Genomic DNA, 12,646 nt, shown 5'->3' with positions numbered 1-12,646 from the left:
TCTATACTTCCTGGTTGGTGGTTCAGTGTCTGAGAGATCTAGGGGGCCCAGGTCAGTTGAGGTTGCTGGTCTTCCCATGGGGCTGCCCTCCTCATCAGCTTCTTCCGGCTTTTTCCCAATTCAATCCCAGGGATCCCTGGCTTCTGTCCTTTGGTTGGATGCTAGTATCTGCATCTGACTCTTTTAGCTGCTTGTTGGGCCTCTCAAAGGGCAGTCATGCTCCTGGCTGTCTGCCAGGACACCAGAGCATCAGTAACAGTGTCAGGGCCCTGGGCCTCTCCTTGAGCTGGATCATACTTTGGGATTGTCACTGGACCGCCTTTCTTTCATGCTTTTCTCCATTTTTGTCCCTGTAGTTCTTTCAGACAGTAACAATTCTGGGTCAGAGTTTGTGACTGTGGGATGGAAACCCCATCCCTTCACTTGATGTCCTGTCACTCCACTGGAGGTGGATTCTACAAGCTCCCCCTCCCCACTGTAGATCACTTCATCCAAGATTATTCCCTTTGGGTCCTGAGAGTCTCTCGTCTCCCAGGTCTCCAATATGTAGAAAAAATGAAAATAGATACATATTTGTTGCCTTTCACAAAGTTCAAATCCAAATCAATCAAGGGCCTCAATATAAAAACAGATACACTAAATCTACTAGAAGAGAAAGTGGGAAAGAGCCTCAAACTCATTGGCATAGGGAGAAATTTCCTAAACAGAACTCCAATGGCTCACACTCTAAGATCAAAAATTGATAAATGGGACCCCATGAAACTGGAAAGCTTCTGTATGGCAAAGGATATATAGTCAATAGGACAAATCGTCAACCTTCAGATTTGGAAAAAATCTTCACTAACCCCACATCCAATAGAGGGCTAATATCCAAAATATATAAAGAACTCAGGAAGCTAACCTTCAATGTTCTTAATATCCCAGTTCCTATGTCCTGGTGACTACGTTCTAGCCAGGGTGTATCTCCCAAGTACACTGGGAAGGGAATTCGGAACACAGAGGTAGACCAGTCTGTGGTGCCAGAGAAGGAGTGGAGAGTTCTACGTCTTGATCCATAAGGAACAAAAGGAGAAATGCCACACTAGGCCCAGCTTGAGCACATGAGACCTCAAAGCCTGCCCCCAAAGACAAACTTCCTCCATCAAGGCCACACCTCCTAAAAGTTCCATTCGCCATGGGCCAAGCATTCAAACACATGAGTCTGTGGGGGCCATTCCTAGTCAAGCCACCACAGCCAGCATCAGAGAAGCTTTGTCTTATAACATTAGATGGGAACTAATACAGAGACTCACAACTGGACAATGTTTAGGGAATGAGAGAGTGGGGAGGTAGGGAAGTTCTGGTAGAAGATGGGGCATGAAAACTGTGATCATATTATATTGTATAAAATAAAAATTTATTTTCAATAAAAATTTCTCAGCCACCAAGAAAATGCAAATTAAAGTGTTGTTCAAACTGGTTTTGGTTTAACGAATTCCCATTTGTCAACTCTTGGCCTTATTTCCTTAGGAGTCGTACCCATTGAGCCCTTACCTGTTCTCTGCTTTCTCCTCTGGGCACTTCAGTGTTTTAAATCTTTCATGGTGGTCTTTTTGATCCACTGAAAGTTCATTCTCTAAGACTTTTGTGCTTCCACATGAATTTTGAGAATTTTTTTCCTAGTTCTGTGAAGACTGGCATTGGGGTTTTGATGGGAATTGCACTGAATCTGTAGACTGTTTTTGTTAAGTAGACATCGTCTCAAAATTGTCTCTTCTACTCGATGGGCATGGGAGCTTTTCTAGAGTCTTCTTCAACAGCTATCGTCAATGTTTTAACATTTCCACTGGGGAGGTCTCTTACTTCATTGGTTGGGTTTACTCCCAGGTTTTTGGTTTTGAGACAATTGTGAGTGGAATTGCTGCTCTGTTTTCTTCCTCAATATGTTTTTTATTTTTATATAGAAGTGCTAAAGAATGTGCCTGTTAATTTTTTTGTCCTGCTGTTTTACCAAAACAAGTTCTTAGAATCTTCTGGTAGAGTTTTGAGGGTTTCTTATATACAGAACCACAACATCTGCAAATAAGAATTCCTTGACTTTCTCCCCTCTTATTGATCTTTTATTTATTTGCTTTTCTTCTCTTAAGGTTCGAGCCAAGTCTTCCAATACTACATTGAATAAAAATAGAGAAAGTAGACATTTGTCTTGGTCCCCATATTAATATAACTGCTTTGAGTTTCTCCCTAATTAATATAATGTTGGTTTTAACTTCTATATCTACATATAAGTTATGTAGATATGGTTACACACACTCACAGGTATGGCTGTAGATAGAGAGATTGATAAACTTAGATCATACATAAACAGATAGACGGATAATAGATCTACTTATAACCGTGAAACATGTCCCATCTGATCCAGTTGCTCAAGACATTTTTTGAAAGAATGTTTGATTTTTTTCAAAAAATTTTTCCTGAATCTTTTGATGTACTCATAAAATTTCTGCTCTGCAGTCCACTTAACTGATATATTGTAATTATTGACATCTGGATGTTGAGCCATTCCAGTGTCTGTGGAATAAAGCTAACTGGATTATATTGATCTTTTTGATATGTTCTTTTAAAATTATTCCTTGGTTTTATTTATTTTCATTAAAAGTCTTATATACTACATATTTGATCATGATTTACCTTCCATCCCAGATCCTCCCTTTCTCCCTACCCACCCACTAACTTTGACTTTTCTCTCTTTCTAAGAATAAAACTCTACAAAAGTAAAATTAAAAAAAAATAAACAGGAGAAAAATGACAAAACAACAACAAAAAATGAAATAAAAAGCCCGAACACAAAAACAAATGAATTGGAGTTCACTTTGTGTTGATTAACTACTCCTGGGCATGGGACTGGCCCTGGGGTGTGGTTGATATGGCCAGTGATTTGAAGAAGAGTTTTCCCTATGCAGTATCAATTGCGATAACTTCTTGGTTAGGCATGGAAGCTCCTGTTCGCTTTTCTCTCTCAGTACTGAGATTCCATCTGCATTGGCACATCGCTGACCTTATACAGGCTGCCACAGTCTCAGTAAGTTTACATGTGACCCCCATCCTGTTTTCTTGAAGTCACCCATTTCTTCTAGCTCTTACAATTTCCATGCCTCATTTTTTGTATAGATCCCTGAATCTGGAGGGAAGGGGCTGAGAGACAGACAGACAGACAGACAGACAGACAGACAGACAGAGCTGATTTTAGACTGAGTTTCTCTCTGCCTGCATACTGTCCAGTTGTGAGTCACTGTGTTAATGTCCACCAACTGCAAAAAGAAGCTTCTCTAATAAAGATTAAGGAAGACACTGATTTCATGGGTATAGCAGTTTGTCATGAGGAGTATTTTTATTTCTATGTTTCTTTAATCAGGATAACAGTATTAGATTTTCCCCTAGGCCCATGACTTATTTAACATCGGGTTCTAAGTCACTTTAGCAGTGCCTTGTTTGAGTCATATCTCGTGGAATGAGATTTAAATCTAATTTTTGAAAAGTAACATTTGTATCACAATTGCACCAGTATATCTTGTACGCAAGTTACTATTGTAGGCCACAGGGTTTGTAGCTGGATGATACTAATGACTACTTTTCTTCTATTAATGTACAGAGTGCCTTCCAGTGCCATGACCCTAGTTAATAAGGGTGAACCTTCTATCTAGGTACCAGCTTGAATTCCCCAAATTTGATGACATAAGTATTGTCTTCAGCAATTGGGCCTTGCTGAAAGGTTGTAGAAAGCAAGCTTGCTATGTTTTGGACTTGTTTGGCAAATGATTCAACTAGAAGTTGCCCATTCCTGGCACTAGACATTTTATTTGGTGACATAAGATATCTATTGTGGCATCGTCAATTGGTTTTGTGGTAAATCACAAGCCTCTAAATCTTTATTTCCTTTTCTTTTATGTTTTACAATTTGGTGGATTTTAAATATTGAGATGTATCTAATGGGATTCTGAATTCCATTCATGTCCATCATAATGATTCACTTTTCCTCTCTCCCTTTATTCATTTGTATTTTCTTACTCTTTGAGTTGGTATGATTCATGTCTATCATGTTTCTCTCTCTAAAAACCTATACTTTTCTTCACTAAGTTTTTGTATTTTTTATTTCTTTTTTTACATTTTTTATTAGCTATATTTCTTTACTTACATTTCAAATGTTATTCTCCTTCCCAGTTTCCTGTCTATAGGCCCCCATTAACTTCCCTCCTCCTCCCCCATATGGTATTACCTATATACATCCCCCTTACTGCCCCCCATATTCCCCTGCACTGGGGATCCATCCTTGGCAGGACCAAGGGCTTCCCCTTCCACTGATGCCCCAACAAGGCTATTCTCTGCTACATATACAATTGGAGCCCTGGGTCAGTCCATGTAGTCTTTCGGTAGTGGTTTAGTCCCTGGAAGCTCTGGTTGGTTGGCATTGTTGTTTTTATGGGGTTGCAAGCCCCTTCAGATCTTTCAGTCCTTCCTCTGATTCCCCCAAAGGGGGGTCCTGTTCTCGTTCAGTGGTTTGCTGCTAGCATTGACCTCTGTATTGGACATGCTCTAGATGTGTCTCTCAGGAGAGATCTATATCCGGTCCCTTTCAGCATGCATTTTTTTCCATCCTTATTAACTTGAGTATTTCTTATTTACATTTCGATTGTTATTCCCCTTCCCGGTTTCCAGGCCAACATCCCCCTAACCCCTCCCCCTCTCCTTCTATATGGGTGTTCCCCTCTCCATCCTCCCCCCCATTACAGCCCTTCCCCCCAACAATCACATTCACTGGGAATCCAGCCTTGGCATGACCAAGGGTTTCCACTTACACTGGTTCAGCATGCATTTTTAAGATTGATGAAGATCAATCTTATCTAGTTTTGGTGGCTGTATATATATGGGCCACATGTGGAGCAGGCTCTGAATGGCCGTTCCTTCAGTGGCTGCTCTAAACTTTGCCTCCATATCCCCTTCTATGGATATTTTTTTCCTTTTTGAGAAGGAGTAGGAGCATCTGAATTTTGCTCATCTTTCTCGAACTTCCTGTGGTCTGTGGATTTTATCTTGGGTAATTCGAGCATTTGGGCTAATATCCACTTATCATTGAGTGCATACCATGTGTATTTTTCTGTGATTAGGTTACCTCACTCAGGATGATATTTTCCAATTCCATCCATTTGCTTATGAATTTCATAAAGTCATTGTTTTTGATAGCTGAGTAATACTCCATTGTGTAGATGTACCACATTGTTTGAATCCATTCCTCTGTTGAAGGGCATCTGGGTTCTTTCCAGCTTCTGGATATTATAAATAAGGCTGCTATGAACGTAGTGGAGCATGTGTCTTTGTTGTACATTGGAGCATCTTGTGGGTATATGCCCAAGAGAGGTATAGCTGGATCCTCAGGCAGTTCAATGTCCAATTTTCTGAGGAACCTCCAGACTGATTTCCAGAATGGTTGTACCAGTCTGCAATCCCATCAACAATGGAGGAGTATTCCTCTTTCTCTGCCTCCTCGCCAGCATCTGCTGTCACCTGAGTTTTTGATCTTAGCCATTCTCACTGGCGTGAGGTGAAATCTCAGGGTTGTTTTGATTTGCATTTCCCTTATGACTAAAGATGTTGAACATTTCTTTAGGTACTTCTTGGCCATTCAATATTCCTCAGCTGTGAATTCTTTGTTTAGCTCTGTACCCCATTTTTAATAGGGTTATTTGGCTCTCTGGAGTCTGACTTCCTGAGTACTTTGTATATTTTGGACATTAACCCTTTATCAGCTGTAGGAGTGGTAAAGATTTTTTCCCAATCTGCTGGTTGCTGTTTTGTCCTAATGACAGTGCCCTTTGCCTTACAGAAGCTTTGCACTTTTATGAGATCCAATTTGTTAATTCTTGATCTTAGAGCATAAGCCATTGGTGTTTTGTTCAGGAAATTTTCCCCAGTGCCCATGTGATCAAGATTCTTCCCCACATTTTCTTCTATTATTTTGAGTGTATCTGGTTTGATGTGGAGGTCCTTGATCCACTTGGACTTAAGCTTTGTACAGGGAAATAAGAATGGAACAATTTGTATTCTACATGCTGACCTCCAGTTGAAAGAGCACCATTTGTTGAAAATGCTATCTTTTTTCCATTCAATGGTAGCACCTTTGTCAAACATCAACTCACCATAGGGTTATTTCTGGGTCTTCAATTCTATTCCGTTGATCTACCTGCCTGTCTCTGTGCCAATACCATAGAGTTTTTATCGCTATTGCTCTGTAATACAGCTTGAGGTCAGGGAGGGTGATTACCCCAAAAGGTCTTTTATTGTTGAGTATAGTTTTTGCTATACTGGGTTTTTTGTTATTCCAAATAAATATGCAAATTTCTAACTCTACCAAAAATTCAGATGGAATTTTTATGGGCATTGCACCGAATCTGTAGATTGTTTTGTTTTTGGCAAAATGGTCATTTTTACTATACTAATTCTGCCAATCCATGAACATGGGGGTCTTTCCATCTTCTAAGATCTTCAATTTCTTTCTTCAGAGACTTGAAGTTCTTGTCATACAGATCTTTCACTTGCTTGGTGAGAGTCACACCAAAGTTATTTTATATTATGTAGGACTATTGTGAAGGATGTCATTTCCCTAATTTCTTTCTCAGCCTGTTTATCCTTTGAGGAGAGGAGGCTACTGATTTGTTTGAGATAATTTTATACCCACTTTGCTGAAGTTGCTTATCAGGCTTATCAGTTCTCTGTTGGAACTTTGGGGTCACTTAAGTATACTATCATATCATCTGCAAATAGTGATACTTTGACTTCTTTCTTTGCAATTTGTATCCCTTTGACCTCCTTTCCTTGTCTGATTGTTCTGCCTAGAAGTTCAAGTACTATATTGAGTAAGAACGGAGAGAGTGGGCAGCCTTGCCTAGTTCCTGATTTTAGTAGGATTGTTTCAAGTTTCTCTCCATTTGTTTTAATGTTAACTACTGGTTTGCTGTATATGGTTTTTACTATGTTTACGTATGGGCCTTGAATTCCTGATCTTTTCAAGACTTTTATCATGAAGGGGTGTTGAATTTCATCAAATGCTTACTCAGCATCTAATGAAATGATCATGTGGGTTTTTTCTTTGAGTTTGTTTATATAGTGGATTACGTTGATGGATTTCTGAATAATGAACCATCCCTACATCCCTGGGATGAAACCTACTTGATCATGATGGATGATTGTTTTGATGTGCTCTTGGATTCAGTTTGTGATAATTTTATTGAGTATTTTTGCATCCATATTCATAATCAAATTTGGTCTCAACTTCTCTTTCTTTGTTGGGCCTTTGTGTGCTTTCAGTATTAAAGTAATTGTGGCTTCATAGAAGGAATTTAGTAGAGCTCCATCTGTTTCTATTTTATGGAAGAGTTTGACAGTATTGGTATGAGGATTCTATGAAAGCCTGCACTAGACCCATCTGGTCCTAGGCTCTTTTTGGTTGGGAGACTTTTAATAACTGCTTCTATTTCGTTAGGAGTTATGGAGTTGTTTGGATGGTTTATTTGTTCCTGATTTAACTTTGGTACCTGGTATCTGTCTAGAAAATTGTCTATTTCCTCCAGATTTTCAAGTTTCCTTTTATATAGTCTTTTGTAGTCAGGTCTAATGATTTTTTTAATTTTCTCAGATTCTGTTGTTATCTCTCCCTTTTCATTTCTGATTTTGTTAATTTGGATACACTCTCTGTGACCTCTGATTAGTCTGGCTAAGGGTTTATCTATCTTGTTGATTTTCTCAAAGAACTAGCTTTTGGTTTTGTTGATTCTTTGTATGGTCCTTTTTGTTTCGATTTGATTGATTTCAGCCCCGAGTTTGATTATTTGTTGCTGTCTACTCCTCCTGGGTGTATTTGCTTCTTTTTGTTCTAGAGCTTTTAGGTGTGCTGTCAGTCTGTTAATGTATGCTCTCTCCAGCTTCTTTTTGTAGGCACTCAGAGTTATGAGTTTTCCTCTTAGCACTGCTTTCATTGTGTCCCACAAGTTTGGGTATGTTGTGCTGTCATTTTCATTAAATTCTAAGAAGTCTTTAATTTATTTCTTTATTTCTTCTTTAACTAAGTTATCATTGAGTAGAACATTGTTCATCTTCCATGTATATGGTGTTGTTATTTTTGTTGTTATTGAAGACCAGCCTTAGTCTGTGGTGATCTGATTGGATGCATGGGATTATTTCTATCTTCTTGTATCTGTCGAAGCCTGTTTTGTGGCCGATTACATGGTCAATTTTGGTGAAGGTACCATGAGGTGCTGAGAAGAAGGTGTATCCTTTTGTTATAGGATAGAATGTTCTATAAATATCTGTTAAGTCCATTTGGTTCAGAACTTTTATTACTTTCTCTATGTCTCTGTTTAATTTCTGCTTCCATGATCTGTCCATTGATGAGAGTGGGGTGTTGAAATCTCCTACTATTATTGTGTGAGGTGCAATGTGTGATTTGAACTTTAGTAAGGTTTCTTTTGTGAATGCAGGTGCCCTTGCATTTTGAGCATAACTATTTAGGATTGAGAGTTCATCTTGGTGGATTTTTCCTTTGATAAATATCAAGTGTCCTCCCTTATCTTTTTTTGATGACTTTTGGTTGAAAGTTCATTTTATTCGATATTAGAATTGCTACTCCAGCTTGTTATTTTGGACCATTCGCTTGGACAGTTGTTTTCCAGCCTTTCACTCTGATGTAGTGTCTGTCCTTGTCTCTGAGGTGTGTTTCCTCTATGTAGCAAAATGCTGGGTCCTCTTTACATATCCAGTCTGTTAGTCTATGTCTTTTTATTGGGGAATTGAGTCCATTGATGTTAAGTTATATGAAGGAATAGTGATTGTTGCTTCCTGTTACTTTTGTTGTTAGAGGTGGAATTATGTTTGCATGTCTCTCTTCTTTTGGTTTCATTGCAAGGAGATTACTTTCGTGCTTTTTCTAGGGTGTAGTTTCCCTCCTGGTGTTGGTGTTTTCTACCTATTTTCTTTTGTAGGACTGCATTTATAGAAATATATTGTGTAAATTTGGTTTTTGTCATAGAATATCATGGTTTCTCCATCTATGGTAATTGAGAGTTTTGCTAGATAGAGTAGCCTGGGCTAGCATTTGTGTTCTCTTAGGGTCTGTATGACATCTACCCAGGATCTGCTGGCATTCATAGTCTCTGGTGAGAAGTCTGATGTGATTCTGATAGGTCTGCCTTTCTATGTTACTTGACCTTTTCCCCTTACTGCTTTTAATATTCTTTGTTTTGTGCATTTGGTGTTTTGACTATTATGTGATGGGAGGAATTTCTTTTCTGGTCCTATCTGTTTGGCATTCTGTAGGCTTCTTGTATGTTTATGGGCATCTCTTTTTTTAAGTTAGGGAAGCTTTCTTCTATAATTTTGTTGAAGATATTTACTGGCCCTTTAACTCAATTCTTTTTTTTTTCTTTTTTTCGGAGCTGGGGACCAAACCCAGGGCCTTGCGTTTGCTAGGCAAGCGTTCTACCACTGAGCTAAATCCCCAATTCTTACTGGCCCTTTAGGTTGGGAGTCTTCACTTTCTTCTACACCTATTATCCCTAGGTTTGATCTTCTCATTGTGTCCTGGATTTCCTGTATGTTTTGGGCTAGGAGCTTTTTGCATTTTACATTATCTTTGATGGTTGTGTTAATGTTTTCTATAGTATTTTCTGTCCCTGAGATTCTCTCCTGTCTCTTGTATTCTTTTGGTGATGCTTGGATCTATGACTCCTGATCTCTGTCCTAGGTTTTCTATCTCCAGGGTTGTCTCCCTTTGTGATTTCTTTATTGTTTCTATTTCTGTTTTTAAATCTTGGATGGTTTTATTCAATTCCTTCACCTGTTTGGTTGTGTTTTCCTGTAATTCTTTAAGGTTGTGTTTTCCTGTAATTCTTTAAGGGCTTCTACTTTTTTACTTGATGTGTCCTGTATTTCTTTAAGGGAGTCATATATATCCTTCTTTCGGGCAAGAGAATTTTTTTTTTTTCGGAGCTGGGGACCGAACCCAGGGCCTTGCGCTTCCTAGGTAAGCGCTCTACCACTGAGCTAAATCCCCAACCCCCCCATATATATCCTTCTTAAAGTCCTCCATCATCATCATCATAAAATGTTATTTTAAATCTAAATCTTGCTTTTCCAGTGTGTTTGGATATCCAGTACTTGCTTTGGTGGGAGAACTGGGCTCTGATGATGCCAAGTAGTCTTGGTTTCTGTTGCTTAGGTTCCTGTGCTTGCCTCTCGCCTTTAGGTTGTCTCTAGTGCTAGTTTGTCCTGCTGTCTCTGACAGTAGCTAGACCCTCCTACAGGGCTGTGTGTCAGCATATGGTGCAGCTCAGTTGCCAGCTATGTTCAGTCTGGACTTTTCTAGATACCTCTGCCTGTGCTCTCCCTAATAGTAAAACCTCAAACCCTTGAAAGCATTAATGTCTTCTGTTTGTTTATTTATTTTCATTCCATTTCCTCCTTTTGGCTTAATGGATCAACTGTGAGTGCTTCTGTGTGTTAGGTCCAAAGGACACCCCATTTCCCCTCAAAAAGGCAGGCTCCCTGTTTTGGTTCAAAATTGAATCTAGGCTCAGCTCAAGCTAAACTACAGAAGGCGTTGAGCAGTTAGATACATGTAACCCTTCAAGGTATTATTTCCCTTGCTTCTGACAGAAGAGCTATGTAGCTCTCTATTAAAATATACATGTAGCATTTCTTAGCACATCAACGCCCATGCTGACCTCCAGGATCCTTCAGCTGCTACTCATATGGATTTTTTATATATCTCGAAGCCAAGACTAGTATCCTAGCTTTTCTTACCTCCTCCTCAATCCTAAACTCATTGTGAACTGCAATGAGCTTCAGCTCCCTCAGCTACTCATCCTCTTATAGCCTGAGTGATTATTCCACATGATTGAGCACCAGCACTGCTGTTGGAGCCATACTAATTCATGAAACCTCGCTGTCAGGACTCATTGTGTGTACTGGCTGCTCTGAGTTGCTGTCTAGAAGACTGTGCTTGAGGGAGACTTCCCTATGTTAGGTCCCAGCCCCTATTCCAGCCTGGCCTGGTCTGTCTTCAATCTCGGTCTTCTGAGATGGGCCTCCAATTTTTTATTCCAGATTGAAAATGCTTTGCAAAGCACCCATTTATTCTGGTTCATGTAACTTGTCAGTGTGTGGTTAGTTGTTCATGGTTGTCTTAGTCAGGGTTTCAATTCCTGTACGAGCATCATGACTAAGAAGCAAGTTGGGGAGGAAAGGGTTTTATTCAGCTTACACTTCCACATTGCTGTTCATCGCTAAAAGTCAGGACTGGAACTCAAGCAGATCAGGAAGCAGGAGCTGATGCAGTGGCCAGTGGGGAATGTTACTAACCTGGCTTGCTCTCTTACAGAACCCAGGACTACCATCCCAGGGATGGCACTACCCACAAGAGACTGGTCTCCCCCCCCCCCATCACTAATTGAGAAAATGCCTTACAGCTGGATCTCATGGAGGCATTCCCTCAAGGGAGGCTCCTTTCTCTGTGATAACTCCAGCTTGTGTCAAGCTGACACATAAAACCAGCCAGTACAATGATGGACTAAGACTGTCAAGTCTCAAACTCAAGGGATAACTGAGGCATCTATTTACACATCAAAGCGGACCTGTTTTTCAGGTTCTTCCAGCATCTCTCAGTACCTGTTAGACTCATCCTGGCTGGTATACCTCCCTCCTGTTCCATACCTTGAACTCAGCTTCTCAGATTCCTATATAACTTCAGCAATGTTGGCTGTGCCTCTTGGTCTCCTAGCTCACTTCTGGCCTCTTGATCCAGGTTTCTCCCTCGCCCCTCTCCCTCATCTCTTACTCTCGCACCACTGCTCATGGTCTGGTTCTGTCTGGACCCTTCCAGATGCCTCTGGCTATGCTCCCCCTCCTATTTCAATAAAACTCTTGCTCAACCTATATCAAGGAATACCATGTCCTCATTTTCTTTTTCATACACCCATGGTCCTTCTCAGTTTATTTTTAATTTGTTTACGAAGTAGGAGGTTTCCTTTCTGGCATTTTCATGTGTATTTAGTTTTAGTTGCTGTAATCCTATCCTGAACCCATCTTTGCCTTCTCCCTCCCTTCCTCTCTCATCCCTGTTATCTACTGCCTTCCACTTCTGTATCATATGTATTCTATTACTCTTATTTCTGTCCCTTAGCGTCTTTTATATACCCTTTCATAGGGTCCTTTCTAGTTTTCTTGTGGCTTTACACTCAATCCCACATGAATACTGAAGACAATTAAAAACTAAGATCTGCAAATGAGTGAAAGAGCACAGTATCTTGTCCTTCTGAGCATCAATTACTTCATTTCATTTATTTTCTAGTTCCATTCATTTTCTGGAAAATTTCATAATTTTATTTTTCATTGGGATTGGATAAAATTACATTTTGTATATGTACCACATTATCATTATCTATTTGATTGATCTATAGACTGATTTAATTGGCAGCAGCCAATTAGTAGTGGCCCATGTCTGTAATATCAACACTTTGAAGGAAGAGACTGGGAATTTCTGAGTTCAAGGTCAGTCTGATCTTCAGAGAGTTTCAGGACATCAGAGAAATACTGTCTTGAAAACAAACACCAAACAAAC

The 12,646-nt window shown here is 39.7% G+C and overlaps 1 protein-coding gene and 1 long non-coding RNA gene across 1 annotated transcript in view; both read right to left on the bottom strand.

Annotated features, from left to right (window-relative positions):
* The window catches only part of Erich1 (glutamate-rich 1), a gene marked incomplete at its 5' end in the record, with an annotated part of 52,793,804 nt that overhangs the window by 24,044,616 nt on the left and 28,736,542 nt on the right, over positions 1-12,646 (bottom strand).
* The window catches only part of LOC148000579 (uncharacterized), a 63,338-nt gene that overhangs the window by 3,111 nt on the left and 47,581 nt on the right, over positions 1-12,646 (bottom strand). The window lies entirely within an intron of this gene.

Source organism: Rattus norvegicus, chromosome 16 (assembly GCF_021556685.1).
Source record: "Rattus norvegicus strain SHRSP/BbbUtx chromosome 16, alternate assembly SHRSP_T2T, whole genome shotgun sequence".
NCBI classification, from domain to species: domain Eukaryota; kingdom Metazoa; phylum Chordata; class Mammalia; order Rodentia; family Muridae; genus Rattus; species Rattus norvegicus.
Note: the sequence above shows the minus strand (reverse complement) of the source record. Positions and strands in the feature narration are given on the sequence as shown.